This window comes from Saccopteryx bilineata, chromosome 3 (genome assembly GCF_036850765.1).
Source record: "Saccopteryx bilineata isolate mSacBil1 chromosome 3, mSacBil1_pri_phased_curated, whole genome shotgun sequence".
NCBI lineage: Eukaryota > Metazoa > Chordata > Mammalia > Chiroptera > Emballonuridae > Saccopteryx > Saccopteryx bilineata.
This window is the reverse complement of record NC_089492.1, coordinates 14,339,598-14,350,648: the sequence shown is the minus strand read 5'-3', so window position 1 is coordinate 14,350,648 and position 11,051 is coordinate 14,339,598.

Below are 11,051 nucleotides of genomic sequence, written 5' to 3'. Positions count from 1 at the left end.
GACGGGCGCCCTTTCTTCTTGCTTCCGCCTCAGTGCGTCTCCCCAGGTGTTTGCGTGGATCATCACCTCCCTCCACTCAGGTCCCTAAACAAAGGTCACCTCTCCTGAGTGGCCTCCTGGGTCCTCTTATCTACAGTAGCCCCTACTCCAAGCCCTTCTTTCCGGTTGCCTCAGGCTTGTATTAGTAGTGTAGGTCCTCTAGGAAAAAGACGTCAAGATGGGATAAGAAACGCAGGATTTTATGAGGGGAAACACGAGCCTGTGAAAGGAGGGCACTGGGATAGACAGGGAGGGCCAGCAGGCTGCCGGGAAGGTCTGCTCCAGGGAGAAGCGGAGGGGAAGGAGGGGGAAGGAGGGGAGACCAGGAGGGAAGAGGGAGGGTCTCAGACTACAATATACTTCTGAGAAAATTTCAGCAAGACCCTCGGAGAGTCCTCAAGCCACACTCTCTTGCCAGTGAGCCCTGCGTATCTTTGCGTCCCCTGCCATGTCCTGTTATTGGCGGGGAGCAGTCCCGGAGTAGCACGCACAGTCTCAGGCAAACACAGAGATGGGTCTCAGAAGGCAGCTTCTGAGATTCCTGGTCACTTACATACCGGGCAGTGTGAGATCCCAGAGGCCTATTCTCATGGCCGCTACAATTCTTCTTCTTAACACTCACTATTGGACACATTTAGGGTTTGTTTATTGTTGTCTTCCAACCACTATGACAATAAAAACAAGCCTGGCTTGTTTACTACTGTAACCTCAGCTCCTCGAACAATTCCGGGCAAATAGAGAATGCTCAACAAATATCTGTTAGATGGATGGGTACATGGATGGATGGATGGATGGATGGATGGATGGATGGATGGATGGATGGATGTGTGGAGGTGTGGAGGTGTGGAGGTGTGGATATGTGGATGTGTGGATGGATGGATGGATAAAATAAGCTGCAAAAGAGTTATAACATGAAGGGGACAGTATAAAGATCTCAAAGCTGTGCTGTTAATCAAAGAGAAAACAAAAAGTCTCTTTCCATCCTGGGTTATATGGGTTTGGGAGAAATAACAGACTGAAATTGAGGGGGCTTCAAGAGAGCTGTGTCCCTAGAGAAAAGACAGGATTCAGGAAAACCATAGAGGTTAGAGGAGCTCAGCCAAGTGTGAAGGTATAGGGTAGTTCTTTGGCTGTGGGTGTGATTCATTCAGACTGAGAGACTTAAATTTGCTTTTCTGAAACTAAAGGCAAGCAAACTGGCAACCATAAAGAAATAGAAATTAAATCTAACCTCCTCTCCTTAGAAAATACACAAGCCCTGGCTGGTAAGCTCAGTTGGTTGGAGCATTCTCTCAAGGTTGCAGGTTCGATCCCTGGTCAGGGCACACACAAGAATCAACCAATGAATGCATAAATTACTAGAATAACAAATTGATGTTCCTCTCTCTCCTCCCTTTCTCTCTCTCTAAAATCAATCAATTAAAAATTTTAATTTAATAAAAAGGAAATACACACACTCAGGTACTAGTCTTCTTTTGTGTATTGCCATTAATGATCTGGGTAGAATGTTATCATGATAGCATCCTCCACCCCAGACCATACACAGACCCTCTATAACTGTTAGACAAGCCACTTTTCTGGCTACGGAGCTCCTAAACTCTGAAACTATAAAGCATGTGGAGATCGAACCACACTTTAAATTTCAGAGTCAGAAAGATCGAAGGAGATTAGGATCTAAGTTAGCATGGATGTGGGTATGTGAAAAGGGGAATGGCTTTTCTATAAGTCGACATTGAAATCTAAAGTGATTTCCCTATTAGCAAGAACAGAACAGCTCAAAGGCCATATAAGAATGTCTATGCTTAGTTTACAGGGGTTTCCAAAACACACGGGCTCTCTCTGATATGACAAATTCAACTCATTTGTATAACAAGGCATAAAATTAAACATATGGACTAAAAGCACTAGGCTGCCAAATGGATTCTCCAAAGTAACTGTGCCCTTAGATTCGCGATGCCATTTTTACCAAAGCTGGTGGGATGCACCAAAGCTTTCAATGAAAATGGAACCTCTCAAACCTCCAGGAAGCAGATGGCAACCTTCAACTTTGAGTAACAGGATTTAGGCAGCAGCTAAGGACCAAGAGACATCCAAAGGGTTTGATGGATTGGAGATTATGGGGAAAGCAATCATTTCTGTCCCACTGACTCAGGGAATGGGGTCAGGAAAAGGGGACTCATGGGTCACAGCAGGATATGCAAGAGATTCAGCATGGAGAGGGGGCTATAAGAGACCACCACCTCTTCCTTCTTCAATCAATATACCACTTATTATCTGATATACACACTGAGCTTGGCAAACAATTTGAATAACACTAGTCAATTTCACTGAGCTGATGTAACATTCGTATTAGATCCTTTATTCCCATAGACCCCCAAAGGGTCACCCATATAAAGTTCACTGTCATAATATTTTCCACTCTCCAACACTGGAGCTGTCTCCTAAATGGTTGTCTGACACACATTATTTACTGTACCTCTTAGTGGAAAATTAGGGGAAAATAAATATTTTCACAAACATTCACTGAGTTTCTACTCTGTGCTAAACACCAGGAGTATAAAGATTAGTATATGATCATCCCTCCCCACAAGTAACTTGCAAAATAATAGAGGAGAAAAACACAAAGGCAATATGAACATAATATGTTGAATCATTTTGAATGTGTTCATCTGCAAGTAACAGAATATTCCCCCAAGATGTGATGTAGGCAACACAACAAAGGGTTATTACTGTGTCTCGTAGATCGAGCAGCTGGAGGAGAAAGTTTCCAGGTTGGTGTAGCATCTCGCAGTTGGCAGGGATCTGCCTTACCCTGTCTGATTCTCCTGGTTTCCCCCTCATAGTTGCAAGATGACTGCCACAGCTCCAAACATCACTTCTCACAGAACTCTATCCAATGGCAGAAACGAAAAGGAAGGCTGTTCTCTACATCACTCATTTTTTGTAATGGGGAAAATATTTTCCATGAACCCCTTAGCTTAGTAGCATTGCCATCCAATCCCTTTTTTTTCTTTCTTTTTTTCTTCTTCTTTTTTTTTCCACAGTGATATGAAGAGAAGCATTTTTGTTTTAGTTTTTAAACTCTAAGGATCAGTTGATTGGGCAAGAGATTTTTCTAAACCATGTAAGCATGCCATTTCTGTTAAGATCATTTTCCTGACCGTTTCTAAAGGAAGTTGTTTGTATGGAGCCCTGCACTGAGTTGCCCAGCTTAAATTCTATGTAGAAAGTCACACTAGTTCTGTTGGCGGCAGTGAAGACAAAAACAGCACCAGGTGTTAGACCAGTGGGGTCAAACAAGAGCTTGAGTCAGCAACCTTGAGTTCTGGCTAAGAAAGAATTCAGAGCCAAGACTCAAACTCCAAGCGGAAGTATATTTAGAAAGTCACAGAGCTAGAAGAAATGAGGTCAGGAAACAAGGGACAGAGGTCAAAGAAGGGGAGTATAGGAGAGAGAGAGAGAAACACCCTCTGGGAAGAGGAAAGGAAGGAGAAGGGTGCGGGCATGCTCCTGGGAGGTCCAGCCAATCCCTTTGAGCAGAACTGAATTACATCCCAGACCCTAGATGCCAAGAGAATATCAGGGGGTTTTTAGCCTTTGTTGAAAAAGGTAAATTCTGCCAGCAAGTGAACGGGAGAAGGAACGGCTGTGAGTAAGCAATCAACAGAGCCTGGTGTGCATGCTGGCACAATGACAGAGAGGCATACAGCCAGGCAGCAGTGGGAACACGTAGGAAGGACACCTGTCCCATCACAAGGAGGATCCCTGGAGCTGATAACACCTGAGACAAATACCGAAGAACAAATAGGCTTTGGCAAGATAAAGATGATGACAGAAAAGATGGGATGGACCAAGGTTCCAGGTAAAAGAACAATATAAGCAAAAGCATGGGAGCTATTGACACCAATTTGGTATTACAAGAGCCTCTTAGGATAGGAAATGAGTCTTGGGAAGTGACAGGGCTTAGTCACAAAGGCCTCCTGGGCTGTGTGCAAACTTAAAGCCTGTAGGTCAAACCCAGATTCCAATGTGTTCTCTTCGGCAGACACACAGAGTCTGAAATGTAAGAGGGCTGGAAGCAGGGCAAGCCCGTTTCCATTGCTTTTCTTCCCTCATTTACGTCATCTGCCTGCGTCCTCAAAGCTTTAGAGTTTGCCTCCCCTAGCTGGGCACTGGAGAGCCGTTAAAGGACCTTAAACAGGGGAGTGGCGCTCAGCTGTACATCTAGGTTCATTTTCCTGTAAGCAGTGGGGAAGTTGTAGTAATGAAGACCATGCTGGAAACAGAAAGACAGTAGAAGGTATATTTTTCAGGACTTTTTGGTTACAAGTATCAGATACACAACTGAAACCTGCTTTAAAAAGAATATATTAATTCACAGAACTTTGGAGTGCACCAGGATTAATTCAAGTTTCAGAAAGGGCCAGATCCAGGGGCAACATGATGACAACATGTCTCTTTGCTCTGCTTTCCCATGGATTGACTTTATTCTCAGGTGGATTCTCTGATCCTGGAAAAAATGATCCCAAGCAGCTCCAGACTAATAGGATTCTTAAAGCCAGTTGTCTCTAAGAAAGGAGAACTTGCTTTCTTGATAATTCTAACAAAATTCCCAAGGAAGACTTTGATTGGCCTGGCTGGGTCACATGACTATTTGTGAACTCAAGCACAGGGTTCATGTAAGGAGAATATTTGGAGCAAGACAAACAGTGGCCAGAAGATGGAGCCACATAGGGCCTTCCCGCGAACAAAGGAAGAGAAATCCACGGAGGAGGAATGGTCAGAGAATGAAGAGAAGGATCCGAATCAAAGGATGTCACAGACACCAAGGAAGAAGAATTTTGACATGGAATGGGTCACTCTTTCAAAGACAACTGAAATATATTTCATAAAATAAAAAACTGCCATGTACTTATTGGACTGGTAAAATATTGGACACTAATGAAAACTTTAGTGGGGTTGTGGAGACTGGGGTGAGGAGTAATTAGCCATGAGTTTGAGGAGTACATAGAAAGAAAGCAGAAAAAATATTGTAAATGACTCAAGAAATTTGGCTGAAAGGAAAAGTACAAATAGGTTATAGAGAGAGATAAAAGATCAAGTTAAAAAGGACTTGACTTAGCAGGTGGGAGGGAAGTCTTGATGATTACAAAAGAAAAGGGAGTTACTTCTAAAAAGAAAGATTGAATTAAATAATTATTAGGGTATCAAGCCAGGATGTATTGGAGCCAAAAATTCCTGATGAGTATCTAAATACGTTTTTTATGTCCTTCACCTTGATGGTAACTGAAGATATAGTGAATAGTGAACCCTGCCAACATCTGCTACATTCATTCATTCTTTCATTCATTTGTTCATTCAACTAATGTTTATGGAGCCACCACCTGGCCAGGCAGCAGTCTAGTGGCTCAGCAGTAAAGGAAACTGAAAATATTCCTGCTTTCTTGAGTATTCAATGTCTCCAATACATAAGTCCTGGCCCTCCTACCTACCCGGGGATCTGAGCCAGACACTTGACTTCTGGGCCCACAGACAGCTGTACCCAGACAGTGGTATCATCTTTGGCAGCTGGGATTTTGGTACCCTGGATTCTGCTAAATTTCACAGTTTGCAAGTTGCTTACTCATTGCTTAAGCAAAGAGAGAACATAGTCATTTCTATCTCATTTCCTCACCATCCTTTTTTTCTTCCTTTATAAAACCTAAAGAAAGTCAGAGGAAAACCAATCCCCCCTCCCTGAGCTGCCAGTAGAATTCTGAAAATAAGATTAACTTCTTCAGGTGACCTTCCCTCCACACTTCTCCTGTTCCCCTGGAGGAGATCAAAGAAGGACATTCAACCTAACCCAAGCAGAGAGCAAGAAGACTTGAGTATACAGTCTCTGGAGTGAGACTACCTGGGTTTAAATCCTGGTTGACACCTGTACAAGTCACCTGCCTGAGGAGAAGTTCCCCTATTGGCAAATGATGATGATGATGATGACACCACCAACATCAAAGACCTGTGTGAATAAGATGCAGCCATTCACTAAAGGGACCACATGGGCTGAGAGCTGGGTGAGTGCATCCTCATATGAAAGCTGGGGGCTGCAGCCACAATGGAAAAAGAATGCATGCTGTGGCAGCAAGCACCCGTGCTCACCCACCCACTCTGTGAAAGAGCCTTTACCTACATGTCACTCTTCTCCAGACCTACTCAGCCTGACAGGGAGGATAAGATTTCTCTGTCCACTTCAGAAATTCAGGTTGGCACAATTTGTTCTTAAGTCTTCAGGTCTTGGGCCAATTGGCTTATGTCACATGTTTAAAGAAAATCTATCTTTCTTTTAAAAACATAATTCAGTGCAACTATTAGGTCAAAATTTCGGCTAAAGATTAGGTTCCTGCAAAATGTCCAGTAACATGTCTTACCATTTGTGACAGGACAGCTGTTGCCTCTTTTTCCAAGAAGGAATTAAAGGATCTTATTACCGTAAATACAAATGACTGAAGCATAATTATTTTCCTTTTAATTCCCCCCCCCCCTGGTAGAAATTTACATAAGGTGGAGCTGTAATCCACTGGTTTCATGCCAACAGCCTGTCAAAAAGCTCCTCTCTGGTGGTCTCCATAGCAGTAACCCTCAACCTGAGCTGAGGACTCAACCCTCACGGACTGGATTTGACTTTGAGTTGGTGAATGCAATCAATGGAGACAGGCACATTGGATGACTCAAACTCAAGATTATTTCTGGTGTTGAGTTGCATGTGTGTTTTGGCTCTCTGTATTGGTTAAATTCACCTGATGAATCAAGTCTGTTTGTTACTTTATGCTGTGCTGAAATGGCCTGAGAAGCCTCCTAGCATTTTGAATGCTGGCTTTCACTCTATACTGATGATGGCGCATTTTCCAGTTTTCTAGGAAGAGGAGGATGCTATGGACTCACCTTTTGGACCACTGAGGACTTGCCCTTCAGTAGTGAACCACTCTTTCTCAGCTCATCTTTTTAGTGATGTCCTGGAAAACACAGACCTGTGGCTGCTGCATAGAGTTAAGCTGGTTGTGGGGTGAGCTATTGTAAATCTGAATGAGGGCATCCAACCCAGAATTAAACTCGTCATCAGCCCTCATGAGTGGCAACCATGGAATAACCATGTCCAGCACTCTCAAGTAGAGGTCAGACTTTTCTATATGGGAATTTAAAACCTCCACTTGTTTTGTGTGGTGGAAGACCACGTTTATAGTGTGAAAAGACAAGCTGCAGACAAGGAGAAAATATCTGCAAGTCACATGTGTCAGATGCCTTGTCTCAAGACTCCATAAAGGCCTCTCAAAACTAAAAAGTGAAAAGGCAAGCTATCCAATTAGAAAACAACCAAAAGACATGTGGCTTACAAACTGTCTCCAAAGGAAAAAGTTAAAGAGAAGCCCCAACAAAGTTTTGTGTTATACCAGCATCCATAAAATATATAAACAGCCTTCTAAAACAAACACTAATGTGGATATATCCAAACAAAAAAAAAGAAGAAAGAAAACATCAACATATATTTCACAAAAGAGGATATACAAATGGCAAACAGCCACAAGAAAGGTAGGCAAAGGCATAGTAAAACCACAGTGATACTTCCCTACACACCTAGTACAATAGCCAAAATAAAAAATGGTGATAATATCACATGCTGGTGAGGACACAGGGATACCAGATCTCCCAGGCGTTGCTGCTGGCAATGAAAAATGGTATAACCACTGTGGAAAATAGTTTGGGAATTTCTCATGAAACCAAACATGCACTTAGCATATAACCCAACAATCATACTACTGGGTATTTATCCCAAAAAAATGAAAACTTGTGTTCACACAAAAACATGTCCACGAATGTTCAAAGCAGTTTTATTCATAATGGCAAAAATACTGAAAACGACCTAAATGTCCTTGAGAAGGCGAGTGGTAGAATACACCCTGGTATATCCATATAATAAAATATTGTTCAATAACAAAACAAATGAACTATCAGTACATGTAACAACCTGGGTGGTCCTTAAGGGCATGATGCCTAATGCAAAAAGTCGGTCAGTAAAGGTAACGTACCTTCTGAAGCCTGATTCAATTTCTAGAATGTCGTCAAAATGACAGAACTATTGAAATGAAGAACAGATTAGTAGTTGCCAGGGAAGGAGGAAGATGGGGAAGTGGGAATACAAGAGGTAACATGAAGGAGTTCTACAGCGACGATCCTGTGTGTTGACGGTGATGGTGATATACAGGTCTACACCTGAAATACAATTACATAGACACACAAATGAATGCAGGTTTTAAAAATGGTGGAAACAAAATAAAGTCTGTAGTCAGCAGTAATGTACTAATGTCAATTTCTTGATTTTGATCTTATACTATAGTTTCATATGCTGTCATCATTGGGGGAAGCTGAGTGACAACTTTCTGTGAGTATATAACTATTTCAGAATTAAATGTCACAAAAAACCCTCCATTCAATGTTTTCCTTTATTTACTTCTGCTTAATCATTCATTCATGACGTTAATTTTAATGTAACCATCTCTACCACACACACACACACACACACACACACACACACACACATCTCAGACACACAGCAGATCTTCTTCTTTATTCTTAAAGCATTGCTGAGACCTAGCTTGGGCCTGTCTGTGATTCATCTGGACACTTGTCTAACACTATCTATGACAGGAGATTAGGGGAGGACGTGATTGCTCTCCTACGAGAGGGCTATGTTTAGAGTATCCTCCAGTCTCTGAAGATTCAGTCAGGTTCTGCCACCCATGAACTTACCCAAATTCTTAGGGATGTTATCTTTTCAGATAGTGCCTACTCCTGAAGTTAATAAATTCCGTGTGTTTATTACCATTCTTTGAAACCACTTGTGTTCAATATTTGTAATTCTTTTAGCCTTTATGAAAGTTCACGGGTTCCTCTCTCCTAAGGTTTTATTGGAATTTGGTAAACAAGTTTACTTGTAGGCATCTTTGCTAAGCCCTTCATGAACCCACAGCATTTGCTATGTCTTTAAAGCTTTGGCCTTTCTGTACTTGAGTCCATAGCCTTTGAGCTCTAGTTCAAAGCCAGGTTCCTCTTAATAATTTAGTTTGCCTCTTCCTATGTGTCCTCCACACATCCTACCTTGAGCAGTGCAATGATTAAAACTACACACATTCCTCCAAGTGTTGGCCCTCCTAGGTCTTGGACAAGACAAACAGAAGCAAACTTTTAGGACCTTGGTTGGACCAATGAAAGGTTCTTTTACATGCTAATCTGTTTTAGAGGTATAAATTTTTCTTGGAGACTTTTTTTGTGCCTTGGACTGTTTCACCAATTGAAATCTGCATAGAATCAACATCAAGGGCAGCCTCTATCAAAGGAACTGAGAAGCTGTGCCCAACAACATCAGACAGTGGGAGAAACATTTCCCAGGTGCCCACAGCAGGCTGGGACTGTAGAATGGAAAGGTGGGTGAGCGTGGCAGACATTTATATAATGACATCAACATATTTTAGCTGCCAGCTGTGAGCTGCCTCCATTTCTTCTTTAATTTGATCTTCAAAGTGGGAGACCTGGAGTGACCCAGGGACAATTCTGAAAGTAACTATAACTTTCTTTTTTTTTTTCTAATCGTCCTCTGAATTATGAGCAGGCTTTTCTTATTCTAATAAAAAGCACACAGTACAAATAGTTTTAGCAAACAATCTACAGTGACTACTACAGCCCCTTGCTGAGTGGCCACTGATGGCCATCATGTCACCAGTTGACTTATTTGGGCACACCATTATGACAGATGCCTGCCCTCAAAAAGAAACTTGTGGTCTCTAAGTGGAGCGCATGACCCAGCCCAAGCCAATCAGCACATCGTGTACTCCTGGCTACAGTGATTGGGTCACAGTTGACACGTGTCCAAAGGCAGTCCAATCAGAGTCCTGAAAGCGTGAGAGCGCGGTAACAAGCGGAAGTCCATCTGCCTCTTCCTTTCTGTATCCGCAGAGAGCTCATAGTCCAGCCTTCTGCTTGAAGCGCTCCTAGTGCACAGTGCGCCCTCGGTGAATGTATTTTGAATTATGTAATTCCAAGACTTGACTTTAAGCTCTTGAGAAATAGACTGCCTCTCCTGCTGTACTAGAAACCTGAGAGAACTCAGAGGCTGGAGCTGCCATCGTGCCATCCCGTGGAGCCCGAGACTGAGCTGACAGAGCCCGAGCTACACGGAAAGGAAAAATGGTTACATCACCAGAGCCCTGAAGCCAGAGCGGCCTCTGGGGCTTCTCGGTTACATGAGCCAGTAAGTGCCTGTTCTGCTTAGTCCATGTTTGGGCAGGTTTCTGTTTACTGACCAAGGCTTCACTGGAAAGAAAATGAGAAGAAGGCTCATGCCTCCCCTTTCAACCAGACCATTTCTGCCCCCTGGAAAGAGGAGAATGGATCACAGACAGGGGAGCTGAGTTGAATGGGGCTGCATTCCTGAAGAGAAGGAACAGCCCAGCCCCCATGCTGATGGACCATAACGAGGTCACATGGGCCAACAGAAAGCCCTCTTGATGTGAGGTCAAAAGATAGGCACTTGGGCTTAGCTGTCCTAGTTAACAGTTCTGTGGCCTGGAATACATCAACTAATGTCTCTGGGCCTCAGTTTCATCCATGATGAAATCAGTAATGTGGTCTAAGCGATCCAGTTCTAAACTGGGTGTGACTGCCTGTGACTTTCTGACAGAGGACCCATGGATGCTGCGATTGTTGCCATTATAGCCCCTCCTTACTGGGGACAATGGGGGAGGGGCGATGGCAGAAGGCACAGAGACAGCTGTGGTGATGGTGATGATGTTTATAATAATGGTTTGGGGCTGGTGATGTTGGTGAGGCTGATAAGGGTGGTAGGGATGGGGTGGCTTCGGTGGTGGTCATAACACATTGAAATTGACTCTCTTCTTGTCTTCTTCTACCCTCACCACCACCATAAATTGACCAGATAGCTGCTTCCACAATAAAATATCCTGGAACCATGGAAGAAA